At 26.9% G+C, this 14,591-nt stretch overlaps 1 protein-coding gene and 1 long non-coding RNA gene across 6 annotated transcripts in view; both read right to left on the bottom strand.

Moving 5' to 3' along the window:
- The window catches only part of LOC135923045 (uncharacterized), a 325,197-nt gene that overhangs the window by 297,952 nt on the left and 12,654 nt on the right, over window positions 1–14,591 (bottom strand). The gene's annotated exons all lie outside the window — the stretch shown is intronic.
- LOC135922909 (GTP-binding protein Rheb-like) overlaps window positions 1–14,591 on the bottom strand; it is a 41,574-nt gene that overhangs the window by 25,783 nt on the left and 1,200 nt on the right. The gene's annotated exons all lie outside the window — the stretch shown is intronic.

The raw sequence follows: 14,591 nt of genomic DNA, 5'->3' as shown, positions 1-14,591 counted from the left end.
ATCATATAATATGATGTTTATTTGTTGATAAATAAAATATCAACGTTAAATATAAATAAAATAAATTATTTTAATAATAAGAAAATAATAATCGGGCGCGTTATGTTTCGCGAAATAGTTTTAGCTATATTGTCTTCGCGATTTATGTTTCGCGATATTGACAATTAAAATTTTCGCGATTATTGATTCGCGATAAAAATTTCTCTCTAATGTATTCGCTTTAAAGGTTTCGCGATATTGTTTTCGCGGAAAAGTATTCACTAATGTGGATTCACGATAAAAGTTTCGCTATAAAATTCATTCGCGAAAAAGTGTTTCGCGATAAAAGTTTCGCTGAATTGACATGGAACCTATACCTACAAAAATACGAATCGAATAATTTATTATTCGTATTCGTATGAATAATAAAATGATTATTCGATTCTATTCGTCGAATATTCGATTCGACTCGAAAATTTTATTTACCATGAATTAAAAAAGATCTATTATAAAATTTATTTTGTAAAATTTAACTAAGGATAAAGACAAACAATTTTATTAGTGAGACAAAATAGAAGCATACATATATAATATATTTATATACAATGTGGAAAAATCAATATAATATTCATATCTATAATGTAGAAGATAAATCTGACAACAGCCAATTTTTCATTTACTTATAAAATATTTTTTACAAAAATGATTTGGATTTATAGGTTTTAATTCCAAACACTGTTTATAAAATTTAATTATATTGGGAAAAGAATCAAGAATATAATTTTATAAAGATAATATAAATTTTTGTGAATTTTGATTCATAGTAGAATAATGAAAGTTTTAGATTATTTGATTTGGGCAATAAGAAATTCCTACTGAGATTCAATGATGATCTTTAATCCCAAACACTAGTTTGTGGTTATTAACATAAACTAAAATAATATATAAGTCAAAGTAATATTCTTTTTAATGTGGGGAAATAATAAATTGTCAAAAAGCTATGTAACTTAAATAAGTACGAAAAACTCACATTAGCAATATTTTACAAATAAAGTGGTAAAAACTTTAAGCAAAAAGTCAAATTTATGATTTCTCCATCATCAAATGAAAGAGAAATATCAGGTTTGCCCGTCATTCTTGATGGGATTAACAGTTTATTATAATTGTATATGTTATGTGTTATATAAATTACCTTCTTCGTCCATCTCAATCATAAAAGAAATTTCTAAATAATGGTCTATTATGAGATAAATTAAAATGGAGTTTCAAAATTTGGCGCAATTTTCATTATTCCACTAGGAGATTTTATTAAATTGAAATAATTTCAAATAATTCTTAGTAATAATATATGATTTATATATGATTATTTTCCAATATATATTAATACTATAAATTATTTTAGTCGAATAATCTCGAATAATTCGATCGAATAATAGATAAAAAATTATTCGACGAATAATATATTTTCCTTATTCGATTCGAATTCGTATTCGTAAAATACGAATCGAATATCGAATAACAAATAATTCGTTTTAGGTATAATGGAACCTATTTATTTTACATTTATAATATTTTCTAAATAATTATAGATTTATAGTATTTTAAAAGTTTTTTATAAAAATAGAAAGGAACACCCAAAGTTTTATTTATTTCAAATAATTTAAAATAATAACGCCAATTTTATTATTTATAAAGAATTTTTTTAAATACAGTATCTGAATTATGGATATTTTATTTTAAAAAATCTAATATATTATAATTTTACATATTAAATATTACAATTTTATAATTCATACCAACTGGATATATTATTAAATATATTTATTTTATCTATTATAATATAATTTTTTTTAAATTATTGTAGAAATAAAAAAATTAAATTAAATGCATAATTCGATTTTCGATTTTTGCATAAAAAATATTGATTACTAAATTACATTTGGTTCAGGGGGGGGGGATCAATATAAATATCGGATCAAGTTTGAACCAATATCGGATCGGATCGGTGAAAAATATGTGTCGGCACAGCCCTACTTTTGAGAATACTTTGCAATTCACAAAAACCTTTTATTTTTTTTACAAAAATTTTTGCTATGGGCGGGAGGCACCCAGCTGGCTACGCGTCTGACTTATGCATATTAAAGTGTGTTTAAGAAAATCAAATATTAAATTCTTGGGTGTTTTTCCATATTGGTTCTTAAAATGAAATTGGCCTTGTATTTTGATTGTAAAGAAATAAACCTGTGGTTTTAATGACTTTTTAAACAAATAATGATTAAATATTATTTAATTTAATAATATCAATATCTAATAATAGATAGATAATATAGCTAAAACAGGAACACACTGAGGAATTTACTATGAGGGAGGGGGATAATTAATTTTGAATTAATCTAGAAGTTATTTAAGAATATCGCAGGTTTCAGAAATAGGACTAGCGACTATAAATTATTGACGTTTGTAATATATAAATTAATGATAAAATATTAAATGTATATAATTGGCTTATGAATCACTATAAAATAAATATCTCAAAAAAATAACTGTAAAAAATTAAATTTTTAAAGCGTTTAATATTTGATATAAAAATTTAAATTATATTTTAATAAAATATTCTATTATGTGTCAACCAACTCTATGTACTTTAAGAAGGGCCCACCCATTCAATCTATTTTCAGAGGTAGTACTTCTCAATAGTGATGTTGTTAAAAGGCTCGATTGCGGCCAATTTTTCAAAGTGGCTTATTAAATATTTTATCCAGAAAAATATTAAGCAAGCGATTTTGCTCATATATGGCACAAAGTATCTGGCCTATTTTTATGCCATTTTTAAGATATTGTCCCAGTTTTATGCAATTTTTAAGATATATGTAGTCTACATATATTTCATGCCACCCCATTATAAGCAAGAGGCATTCACCAGAAACAAAAAAAAAATATTAAAAGGTATATAAAAACGTTATAAATTTACTACATACTAAAATAGGAGAAAATTGCTATAAAAAACATTACATTCACAATAACATGAAGTTTTCCTATAAGGTCTCCGTGATAACCACCACTGGAGCCGGTACCATTTCAGCCGTTCTTTTGGTAGCGGAATTCGTCACGGGCTTTACCTGACATACCATCTCAGGGCTATTATGCTGAGCCATCACCTGTGCGATATTAAGTGGGCGACTTCCATTCATTCCATGCAAAATGGAGGTTGTCTGTTCATCCTTGGCCATAGACGGTCTAATGCTACTCTCCACAAATTCATGGGTTAGCCGTTTTGTCATCGCACTTTGACTTTTGATTCCATTATCGTTGTTGTTTCCTAAGGGTAATTTGCATTTCTTGGATGCACTGACCCACCAAATGATCCTCTGCATAACAGTTGAAACAACGTCTTCTCTTGAAAACGTAAGCTCCTTTTTCTGGTCTGTTCCTAATACCCACATCCATCTGCAAACCCATATTTATCGGAATGAAGGTTACTTATTAATAGTGACAAAAGTCAATAAATTTTGATATGGTATCCATAACCAGTTTTTTTTATAATTCAGGAATTTTACAAAACAAAATTTTACCTTTTTAAGAAATATAATAATAAAAAGCGATTTCTTTTTTTAAAAAAAAATCAACATCACTATAATCTATTTATTTACAAAAAAAAAATGTGATGTGTGAAAAATAAAAAAAACTTTTTCCTTCCGACGGCAATATATATTTATTTTATAAAAATATGAGGTGGATATACAATAAACCTGATTTACTTAATCAACTAAATTATTTATTATTTTCCCTAAATAAAATTAGTTCCCTTTATCTTGCATTCAATGGCATTGGTACGTGTGTAAAGGAAAAAAAATGAATGGAACAACATCAATATCCTTTTTATTACCCCATTTCATTTTCCCAAAAGTTCAAACTGTTAATTATCGGAATTAACAATTTTATTAATTACTTTCCACAAACCAAATTATTGATATAATTAATGTTTTTACTTGACTGTAATACCATTAAAGTTAAAAAAATTCTTTTTCGCGGTAACAGATTAAATCATGGGGAAATTTTCATATATTATTTTTTTTTTATTATTTTTTTTTATTTATTTTTTTTTAAATTTTTTATTTATTTTTTTTAGATTGTCTGGATTTTGGTAGAAATTTTTGAATGTTACCTTTTTCTTTCAATTGGCGTATTTTTAGATTTTTTTTTTGATAAATAAATATCGTGTGGATTTTGAAGGAAATTTTTTGATATAATATCAAAGTTTTTTAAATTTAACATTTTACCTCTTTATGGATAACAACACCAATATGTGTATTTCTTATACAAGGACCATGGCTTTTTTAAAAGATCATGAGTTTCTTATCAATCACACATGTTAAATTTATATAGAACTATTTTTGTTTTTCCTTAAAAATATATATATCTATATTATCATTGTATATATGTTATGTTTATTCAAATAAATTGATTAATTATTTGGTATACCTATTTTTATTAAATTCTTAAATATACTCTGTTTTTCTAAATTCTTAAATATACTTTTTTTTCTAAATTCTTAAATATACTCTTTTTTTTAAATTCTTAAATATACTCTTTTTTTCTAAATTCTTAAATATACTCTTTTTTTCTAAATTCTTGAATATACTTAAGATTTTTTTAAATTTAAAAAAAATAATAAATAAAAAAATATATTTTAAAAAAAATAAATAAAAAAAAAAATATTAAAAAAAAATAAATAAAAAAAAAATAATATATGAAAATTTCCCCATGATTTAATCTGTTACCATTTATTTTATAAAAATATGAGGTGGATATACAATAAACCTGATTTACTTAATCAACTAAATTATTTATTATTTTCCCTAAATAAAATTAGTTCCCTTTATCTTGCATTCAATGGCATTGGTACGTGTGTAAAGGAAAAAAAATGAATGGAACAACATCAATCCCCTTTTTATTACCCCATTTCATTTTCCCAAAAGTTCAAACTGTTAATTATCGGAATTTAACAATTTTATTAATTACTTTCCACAAACCAAATTATTGATATAATTAATGTTTTTACTTGACTGTAATACCATTAGAATCAAGTTAAAAAAATTCTTTTTCGCAATTCAACCCCTAGTTGCTATGTAATAAATTAATTTTATCCTCTTTTTTTTACTACCAAGTATATTCATTTACCTACGATACAAGACAATCATAAACTATCATGTTATCGAAAAATAAGAACCAATGTCATTCAATAACTGGGAGTAATAATTTAAACCCACTAGTCACATAAAGTTACCCTCATAGTCACATAAACCTCATTTGAAGACCCCCTATGCTCACATAGGTTTATACCCTGATTTGTGCATGAATTTTTATATAAATTTAGCAGTCACAAACCAATTCATTTAACGAATATATATATATATCTATATATACATATTGGTTTATATATTTAATAATATTTATAAATTTATTATTAATCTCGTTTCCTAATATGGTCATTGTTGTGACGTGACGAATCCCACAGGTTCAATCCTCAAACACTATGCGATTCAATTTCATGAAGTAATAAATAATAAAATTATAGAGAGTGAAGATGCTTTGATTCATACTTTATAATCTATGTTAAAGGGAGGATACCACTTGGGAAGATATAATATCTTGAAAGACAAGGATAAGTCAGTTAAAAATGTGTTTAACGGGTGTAAAAATTGGAAAATCAGACATGATTGGTATAAAAATATACAAAAACAATTGTCAATTGTGGACGATTGTATAATGCGTGGAAATCGTGCTGTATTACCATTTAAGTTGCGCATAAGATTTTAGATTTATTACATGCCGGTCATCTAGGCAGAGATGAAATTGTGAACCCGTGAATATATTTGGTGGCCGAGTATTAATATAGAAATTGAAAAAATTACAAATAAATGTGTTCCATGTAATACCTGTGAATCCATGTCCCATAAAGAATGTGTAGCCAAGGTCAAGTTAACCGTGGGAACGTGTCCACATTGATTTTTTGGATTTAGATAAAAAAATGTATTTTTTAATTTTGGATTCATATTCAAAGTGGATTGAATATGAAGAAGTTCATGGGTTAACGACCATGACTGGTATCGAAATATTAAAAAAATTGTGGGCTAAATTTGGGATTCCAAAAATCAGTGTGTCTGATGGGGGGCCGACTTTCATAAGAAAATTTTTAGGCATTTCTATAGTTCTTTACAAATAAAGCATGTGCTGGTTCCACTATATCATCCTAGATCTAATGGACAAGCTGAGAGGATGGTAGGCATAGTGAAAAATTGGATTAAAAAGGTCAAACAAGAAAGAAATGATGTTTGGATAGCCCAATTATATTATAATAATTCCAGGAATCGTAAAGGAGTTACGCCTGTTGAATTATTTTTGGATCGAAAGACCAGAATGTCTTGGAATTTTTTAAAACCAAAAGGTATTGCTATTATATCACTATGTGAAATCGAACTTTTGGGAAAATGAAATGGGATAATAAAAAAGGGGATTGATGTTGTTCCATTCATTTATTTTTCCTTTACACACGCACCAATGCCAATGAATGAAAGATAAAGTGAACTAATTTTATTTAGGGAAAATAATAAATAATTTTCGATTAAGTAAATCAGGGTTATTGTATATCCCACCTCATATTTTTATAAAATAAATATATATTGCCGTTGGAAGGTAAAAGTTTTTTTTATTTTTCACACAGCACATTTTTTTTTGTAAATAAATAAATAGTTTATTGATGTTGATTTTTTTCTAAAAAAAGAAATCGCTTGTTATTATTATATTTCTTTAAAAAGGTAAAATTCTGATTTGTGAAATTCGGAAAAAAACTGGTTATGGATACCAAATCAAAATTTATTAACTTTTGTCACTATCAATAAGTAACCTTCATTCCGATATATATGGGTTTGCAGATGGATGTGGGTATTCCAGGAACAGACCAGAAAAAGGAGCCCACGTTCCCAAGAGAAGACGTTGTTTCAACTGTTATGCGGAGGATCATATGGTGGATCAGTGCAAGATGCCGTCCAAGAAATGTAAATTACTCTTAGGAAACAACAACGATAATGGAATCGAAAGTCAAAGTGCGATGACAAAACGGCTAACCCATGAATTTGTAGGAGAGTAGCATTAGACCGTCTATGGCCAAGTATGAACAGACAGTCTACATTTCGCAAGGAATGAATGGGAGTCGCCTACTAAATATCGCGCAGGTGATTCACATAATAGTCCTGAGATGGTATGTCAGGTAAAGCCCGTGACGAATTCCGCTACCAAAAGAATGGCTGAAATGGTACCGGCTCCATTGGTGGTTACAACGGAAACCTTATGGGAAAACTTCATGTTATTGTGAGTGTAATATTTTTTTCTTATAGCAATTTTCTTCTATAGTATTAAATAAAATTATAATAAAATGATATGATTATTATTTTGGAAATAGATTTTTAGATGATGTAAAAAAAATAATTATGAGAACTTTTAGGAAAATAATTATTAAAAAAATTTTGATATTTTTATCGAATTTAAAATTGTAATATTTTGATATTCTGGCGAAAAATTAAAATAAAAATTATTATCAATTATTGTGTCGTTGAATAAGTGTAACTAGGAACTGAGTAAGATAAATAAAGTTTAGGAGTAAGATAGTATCTATAAATTTTTTTGGAACATTATCAATCATATTTAACCTTTTTACCACTTTGCATTCAGCTAGTAGTAATGAATTACAGGAAATTTTAGCATCCTTAAAATAAAATCTGCCAAATATTTAATTCTTTCACATCAAGATTTGAAATAGATCTGAACTGTGATAATAGTATTTGTAGATTTGTAAGTGCTGTCTGAAATCAAGAACCTTTCATTTTGAGATATAAAAGTAACCAAGAGGGGGTAAGGAGATTTATAACAATGGGTTTACGTTGCCGCAAGTTGAGGTAGGCAAATATTAAATTCATAGAGCTCTGCTTCTAACAATGGCATAAAATTTATGAAATTTGTTATCTATGATTTCCTAATTTTCTTAAGTTCCTATATAATGATTTTAGATATTCTCATAAGTTAGTAATATAGATATTTTTTGAAATATTTTACTATAGCAGTGAAAAGTTTTAAATGATTTGTTGACAAATTTTAAAATGGTAGATAAATATAATGTCAATGAAAACTTGATAACGATATAAATTTAAATGGTCATTCCATGTTAAATCGATCACGACTCGGCCAACCCCTTTTAAAATTGTTAAAGTTTCTGAAATTATTAGATGAAAAAATGAGAAAGTCTTTTATTTTGGCTCGCTGGCACACCTGGTTCTCGAAATATAGGGGCTCAGCATCCTTTAGAATCTGTAAAATTTTTAAAATGCATATATCTCATATAATATATCATATTGTATGCAAAATAAATCTTTAAAGGTCTATCAAAAAATAAAAAAATTTGGTGTGGATTTGAGTCTTTAACTCCTATATTGCTTTACCTGTGTTTTTATTTTGTTTTCGAAAAAATTTTTTGCCTTTTATTCAGACACCTTTTATACATATACATAAAATGTCTAAACATTGGCAACGCTATCGGCTCTTACAAATATGTTTTACTAAGAAGGAAAATAGATGGCGCTTTAAGAAACTATGTATTATGGTTAAAATTTTGTTGCTAACTTACCAATAACAGGATATTTTCACTTTTTATATCGAAATATTTCGAATTTCTATTAAATATACCAATTAAACCGAGGGGCAGTGGCGGTAAATGCCCTTTATACACTTGATAAAGTATCAAATTTCTTTAATTTATATCTTTCGTATAATTTTTTTATTATTCGTTTTTTATAGAAATATAGAAAGATAAGCAAATTCATTCCAGGATTTAAATTATATTTAAAACAAAATTTAGTTTAATATAAATAATTATATATTTTACGCAAATAAATTAAAAAGAATGTTCGTCCGGTAATAGTTAAAGGACTGATCACATCTAAAATTTGTCATTTATGTATTCACAATTTGTCAATAAAAACTAACACCTCTTTTTCGATTTTTTTCTCTAAACATAGGCCCAGGGATGCGAACCCACTAAAATTTTTGCCCGGGTTCGTTTCGGGTTCGATTTAAGGTATAGGTGAGTTCGGTTCAGGGAAATATTTTTAAACCTGGGTTTGGTTCCGGTTCAGCTTGGGTTTAAGAATTTTTGAATTGATAAGAAAAAAAATTTATTTTATCATAATTAAAAAAGTAGACATAAATTTGGTATAAAAATAAAATTTTTCTTTTATTTATGGGCAAAATATAATTATAAAGCAGTCATGTACAATTTAAAAATTTTTATTTAGACGTAATTCTTAAATTAATAATATCCAATATAATAACTTACACTTTTATTTTCCTCTAATTAATAATCTTTGAGAATAAGTTAAAAATTAGAAATAGGCGTAAATGAATTTAATTGTTTAAAAATTATTAACACTGCAATAGAAATCTTTGAGAATAAATTTTTAAAAAATTAAAAATGGCGTAAATGAATTAAGTTGTTTAAAATTTATTAACATTTCACTTAATTGCAAATTTTAAAATATTATAAAATCTCAATTAAATTATTAATAATTGCATTTACAATTATATAAATATTTTAATATATGATTTTAACAATACACTGAACCCGGGTTCAAATAAAATTCCCGGGTTCGGTTCGGGGTTTTGAAAATTTTATAAACGGGGTTCAGGTTCGGTTTGGGTTCAGATTTTTCCCAAAAAACTTCTCTGGGTTCGGGTTTGGTTCGAATTCATGCATAGGCCATCCACTATTGATTGTCTTAGATACATGTTATATAGCCATTTAATTTTCATATATTAAATTCGCATTAATATTCAAGTAAAATGTTATACTTAATATTTGCGAGTATGTTGAGCTTGAATAAAATTTCCTATCGCCCCGTAGTCCCGAATTAGGATTCTGTTTATGCCTTTTGTCGCCTGAAAAGGTGAAAAAAGGTGATTATCATTTACGGCCTATTTTAATTGAATTTACAAGCTAAATACCATTTTTCAATAATCAACCCAGGATAATACTTTGTTTATATAAGTATAAAGGTACACAATTTTTTTAAAATCTAATAATTAAATATGACATGCAGATATTTTATGCTATTCTAATTACACTATTATATTTATATAGTAAATAAAGGTGCACATTCTATTATCAATCAAAAGGGTCATATCCTACCCAGACCAAATCTGATATGAATGATTATGATATTTTATTTTCTATTATAAAATTAAATTTTTGTGGATCAACTTGCCCATAAATATAGACCCTCAATACTCCATTCAGTCTATAAAATAATAGAAACATTATCAGCACCATCTTGTCAGTTAATAAATTTTTAAAATACTTAGCTTAAAGATTTATTTTTGGGTATTGGTCTGATAAAAATTGTAAATATCATTATTAGTTGTATGACTTAAAATTTTTATTTAAAAATTGCAAATTAAGAAAACCGGCAAAAAATATGATTTGCTTCCTTTTTACTAAAATTAATAAAATTTTAAGTTTGGGACAAAACAAGTAGAATTTAAAAAAATGAGCTATGGTTGATCTTAAAAAAATTAGGCTGATTGGTTAAATTATTTTTTATTAACATGATATTATGAAATTCAAAATTCAAAATTTATTACAAACCTGTTTATATTTTATTGGCATATATATATTTATTTACAATTAATGGGTAAAAATTTGTAACTAAGTGGCACTGGCATTGTTTAAAAATAAGATTGAAAGAAATTATATTAATATTTTAAATTCTCTCACTTCAAACTTTAGGGGCCATATTAGTCGCCATTTTAGCTTATTTGTCTTTATGATATTTTTTAATATTCGATAGAGTGGACCCAAATCTAAAATTTAACTTCAATTTTATCCTGAGAAATTGGATGAAAAGAATAAATTTTTTGCGTTCCTGGTATTGTACGTGCTTTATTAGATCTCTCCCCTAAAATTATTTGTTCTTTCTCATATTTGTCTTCCATATAATATAGGAAAAAAAACTATTCCTTAATAGAAAAAATTATAATATATTAATAAATTAGGAATCTTATACCTATAATATTTTCCTTAGAATAGGCAAAAGGATAAGTTATTTGTTCTGAAAGAGGTGTATGTAAACTGGCCCTGGGCACTAAACGTTTTACTTTACTACACCGATTTGATGTAATACCACTCAACTTTTATTCCTAGATCATCTTCATCGTGGCCAACATTGATCAAATAGGATTCATATATTGTATTGCTACTCTATCTGAAAAGTAGATGAATTTTTTTGGTCAGCATTGAAATTTATCTGTTAAGTAACGAACTAAATATTTTTGGAATGAATGACCGGCAATTGTATTATGAATGAGAAATTCAGATATTATTAAGTGACTTGTAATAAATCACAAAAGGAGGAAAGGTAACTAGCGCTTCCAGTGAAACCTCTGTGCTTAATCTTGACCACAAGGGCATAATTTTCAGCATGAGCATATTCTCCTTAATTTAAATTAAATTTAAAAATGAGTGTAATAGTAAAATATTTAGCTTTTCAGAAAGAGTTTCTATAAAATTAGAGGTTAATGAAGTGATAGTTACAAAATTTGTATGTTCTGTAGTAAGAGGGGTGATGTAATATACTCTTCATTCGTGTAGAAAATAAATTCGATATAACTTGAATATAATATTTAGAAGATGCAGGGCATTGAGCACAATCACCAATATCTCATAGTAATTTTAGACAAACTCATCAGCATTAATTTTCCATCAGTGATATTGAATAAAATTCTAATTGATTTGCACCTAGAATAAATGTTTTTCCACTTTCCAAACCCTTAATATTATTGTTAGACAGACGATCTAAAATAATAAGCATGCAGATGGGCTTAATTTTAAAATTAATCTGAACGGGCAAATTAAGAATATTATGCAGAGTGAGATTGCTAACAATATTTTCATTTTCCTTAAAAACAATATTTTTTCAACCATAATCCTTAGTTTCATATTACGCCATCTATTTTCTTTCAAATTTTGGTAAAAATGTATATTTCTGAAAAGTTGTTAGCGTCGCCAAGGTTTTGACATGGTATATTATTTATAAAGGGTGTCTAAATAAAAGGCATAAATTTTTTCCTGAACTCCCTTTATTACTTAAAAACACAGGTAAAACAATATAGGTAAACCAAAATTAAGGACTTAAATTGGCGACAAATTATTTTATTTTTTGATAGACCCTTAGAGATTTTTTACCTACAATATGATATAATATAATTTATTTTAATAAATAGTTTTTGAGATATAAGAATCAAAAATTTTACAGATTCCAAAGTGACTCTTTTTTGCACCTATGAGCCACTTTATCTCAGGAACCAGTAGAACTATTTAGCTAAAACAAAAGGATTTCTCATCTAAATAATTCCAGAAATTTTTAAATTAAAAGAGGTCTGCCAAAAATCTGCCATTTAAGAATAAATTAATAATGTAATCATTTCTGTAGTAAATGTGATAAATAAGTGTAAAATGGAATATATGCAATCAGTGGGGGGGGGGGGGAAGGGGGGGTCCGAAGCAATCGCTTCAGTAAATTTGAGTGGGGGTACTTTTTTTTTAAAAAAAAATTTTTTTTTTAATCTTTTTTTTAAATTTTCTTTATTATTTAATTCTTTTACTGTTTTGTTACATCCATCATGATCAAGTGATTTCTGGTTTATGACCCCCCCCCCCACTTAATATTTAATTTAATGTATATTGACGGAAATTTTTCTACTTATTTTTTAAGCATAATATGAATAGATGGTAGTATTCATATTTTAATTTAAATATCTTATCGTCCCTCCCTCCCTTTTTTTAGGAATCAAATGATCCCATCAATATTGTTGGAAGAAGGATTGACAAATTTATAATTGATAAATATCTAGAATTATCTTCAACCTACACATTATTTATTCCCCAAGATAATAATAATAATAGAAACAGATCCTTTAATGAAAGCTTTTATGAAAAAACTAATATTGACAATAGCAAAATTGCTAGAAATTGGATTAATTATAGTATTAAAATGAATAAAGTTTTTTGCTTGAGGTCCACACTCAAATTCAAAATGGACATGTAAAGGTGTAGATAAATGGCAGAATATTAATCGTGATATTATTCTGTATGAATCTTCACAGGCACATATGATGGCCGATTATGGAAGGCTTTCTCACAATAAAAATTCGATATTAAAATTTATAACACCCCAGAAAGAATGTGTAGCTAATAACCGTTCTATCATAAGAATTATAATAAGATGTTTAGATTATTTAATATCTCGTAACCAAGCCTTCTGGGGGAACAGGCAACAAGAAGACAATATGATGGCCCTTATTAAGCTTATTGCAGATTCTGAACCTGTACTAAAAATGTATATACAACAAAATGAAGAAAGAAAAAGGGATAAAAAAAATAAGGGATTAAAAACGAAATTATATTCAAATCTATTATCATATAATAAGATAAATATTCTCATTGAAACCATGAAAAATATGGTTATAAAAAAAATTCAAAATGAGATTACATTTAACAGGCGCTTTTCAATCATAGTTGATGGCACATATGATGTTTCGAAATCAGAAGCAATAGCTTTGATAGTAATATATGTTGAAAATAGTGAGACGCCGAAGCCTGTTGAAAGACTGATCGGCATATATTGTATGGGAAATCCACAAGTCTCGATATTAAGCACAATATAATATCCAAACTCGGCTCGATAAATTTACCCCTTGAATTTCTAGTTGGGCAAAGTTATGTTGGTGCCTCAAAATTGAGTGGAAGAATCAATAGTGTGCAGGCCTTGATTAGAGCAGAGGCGCCAAAGGCATCTTTTATTTGGTGTTATTGTCATCAATTAAATTTAATCATTGTTCAATTAAGCCAATTAATTAAAGAACTTCGAAATGTTCTAGGAATACTAGATGAGATTTATATCTATTTTAATGGTGTAAAAAGATATGAGGTACTCAAAAAATGTCAGTGTAATGATATGAAAAAATCGCAACGATTTCTACGCATCAAGAATACCACTTGGTAATAGTACCTTATATATTTAGATTTAAAATGTTTTTCCATTTAGAAGCTAGCTAACGTCATATAAAGCTATTGTAATTTTTTTCTACTTAATGATGCCTTGAGGGCAGCTTTAACTAATTTAAAGGGTTCTGAAGATCCTGCCACTTTCATTATGGCTAGTGCTATAGTCTTTAGAATAGAAAAATTTGATTTTATCTTATCACTTTGTGTTTTGGATAAAATATTGCTAATAAAAAGTTTGGCTTGTACAAAATTGCAAACCATTTCGAAGGATATAGGGTTTGCAGTAAATCAAATTTAATTAACAAAAGATTGCTTGATTAATTTGAGAAGTATAATATAAATTATTGTCATAATTATTTTTTAATCTAATAGATAATAACACTGAATTTTTGGATGTTTTTTCAAAGGCACAAGATTTTATGAAAGAGAGAAATCTACCTATTGATTTTGAAAGTTCCAGACTTCAAACATTACAATCCAAAAAGGAGAGGTATATATACTT

Source organism: Gordionus sp. m RMFG-2023, chromosome 1 (genome assembly GCF_954871325.1).
Source record: "Gordionus sp. m RMFG-2023 chromosome 1, tfGorSpeb1-WG-v2, whole genome shotgun sequence".
NCBI lineage: Eukaryota > Metazoa > Nematomorpha > Gordioida > Chordodea > Parachordodidae > Gordionus > Gordionus sp. m RMFG-2023.
This window is presented reverse-complemented; position numbering and strand designations above follow the sequence as displayed.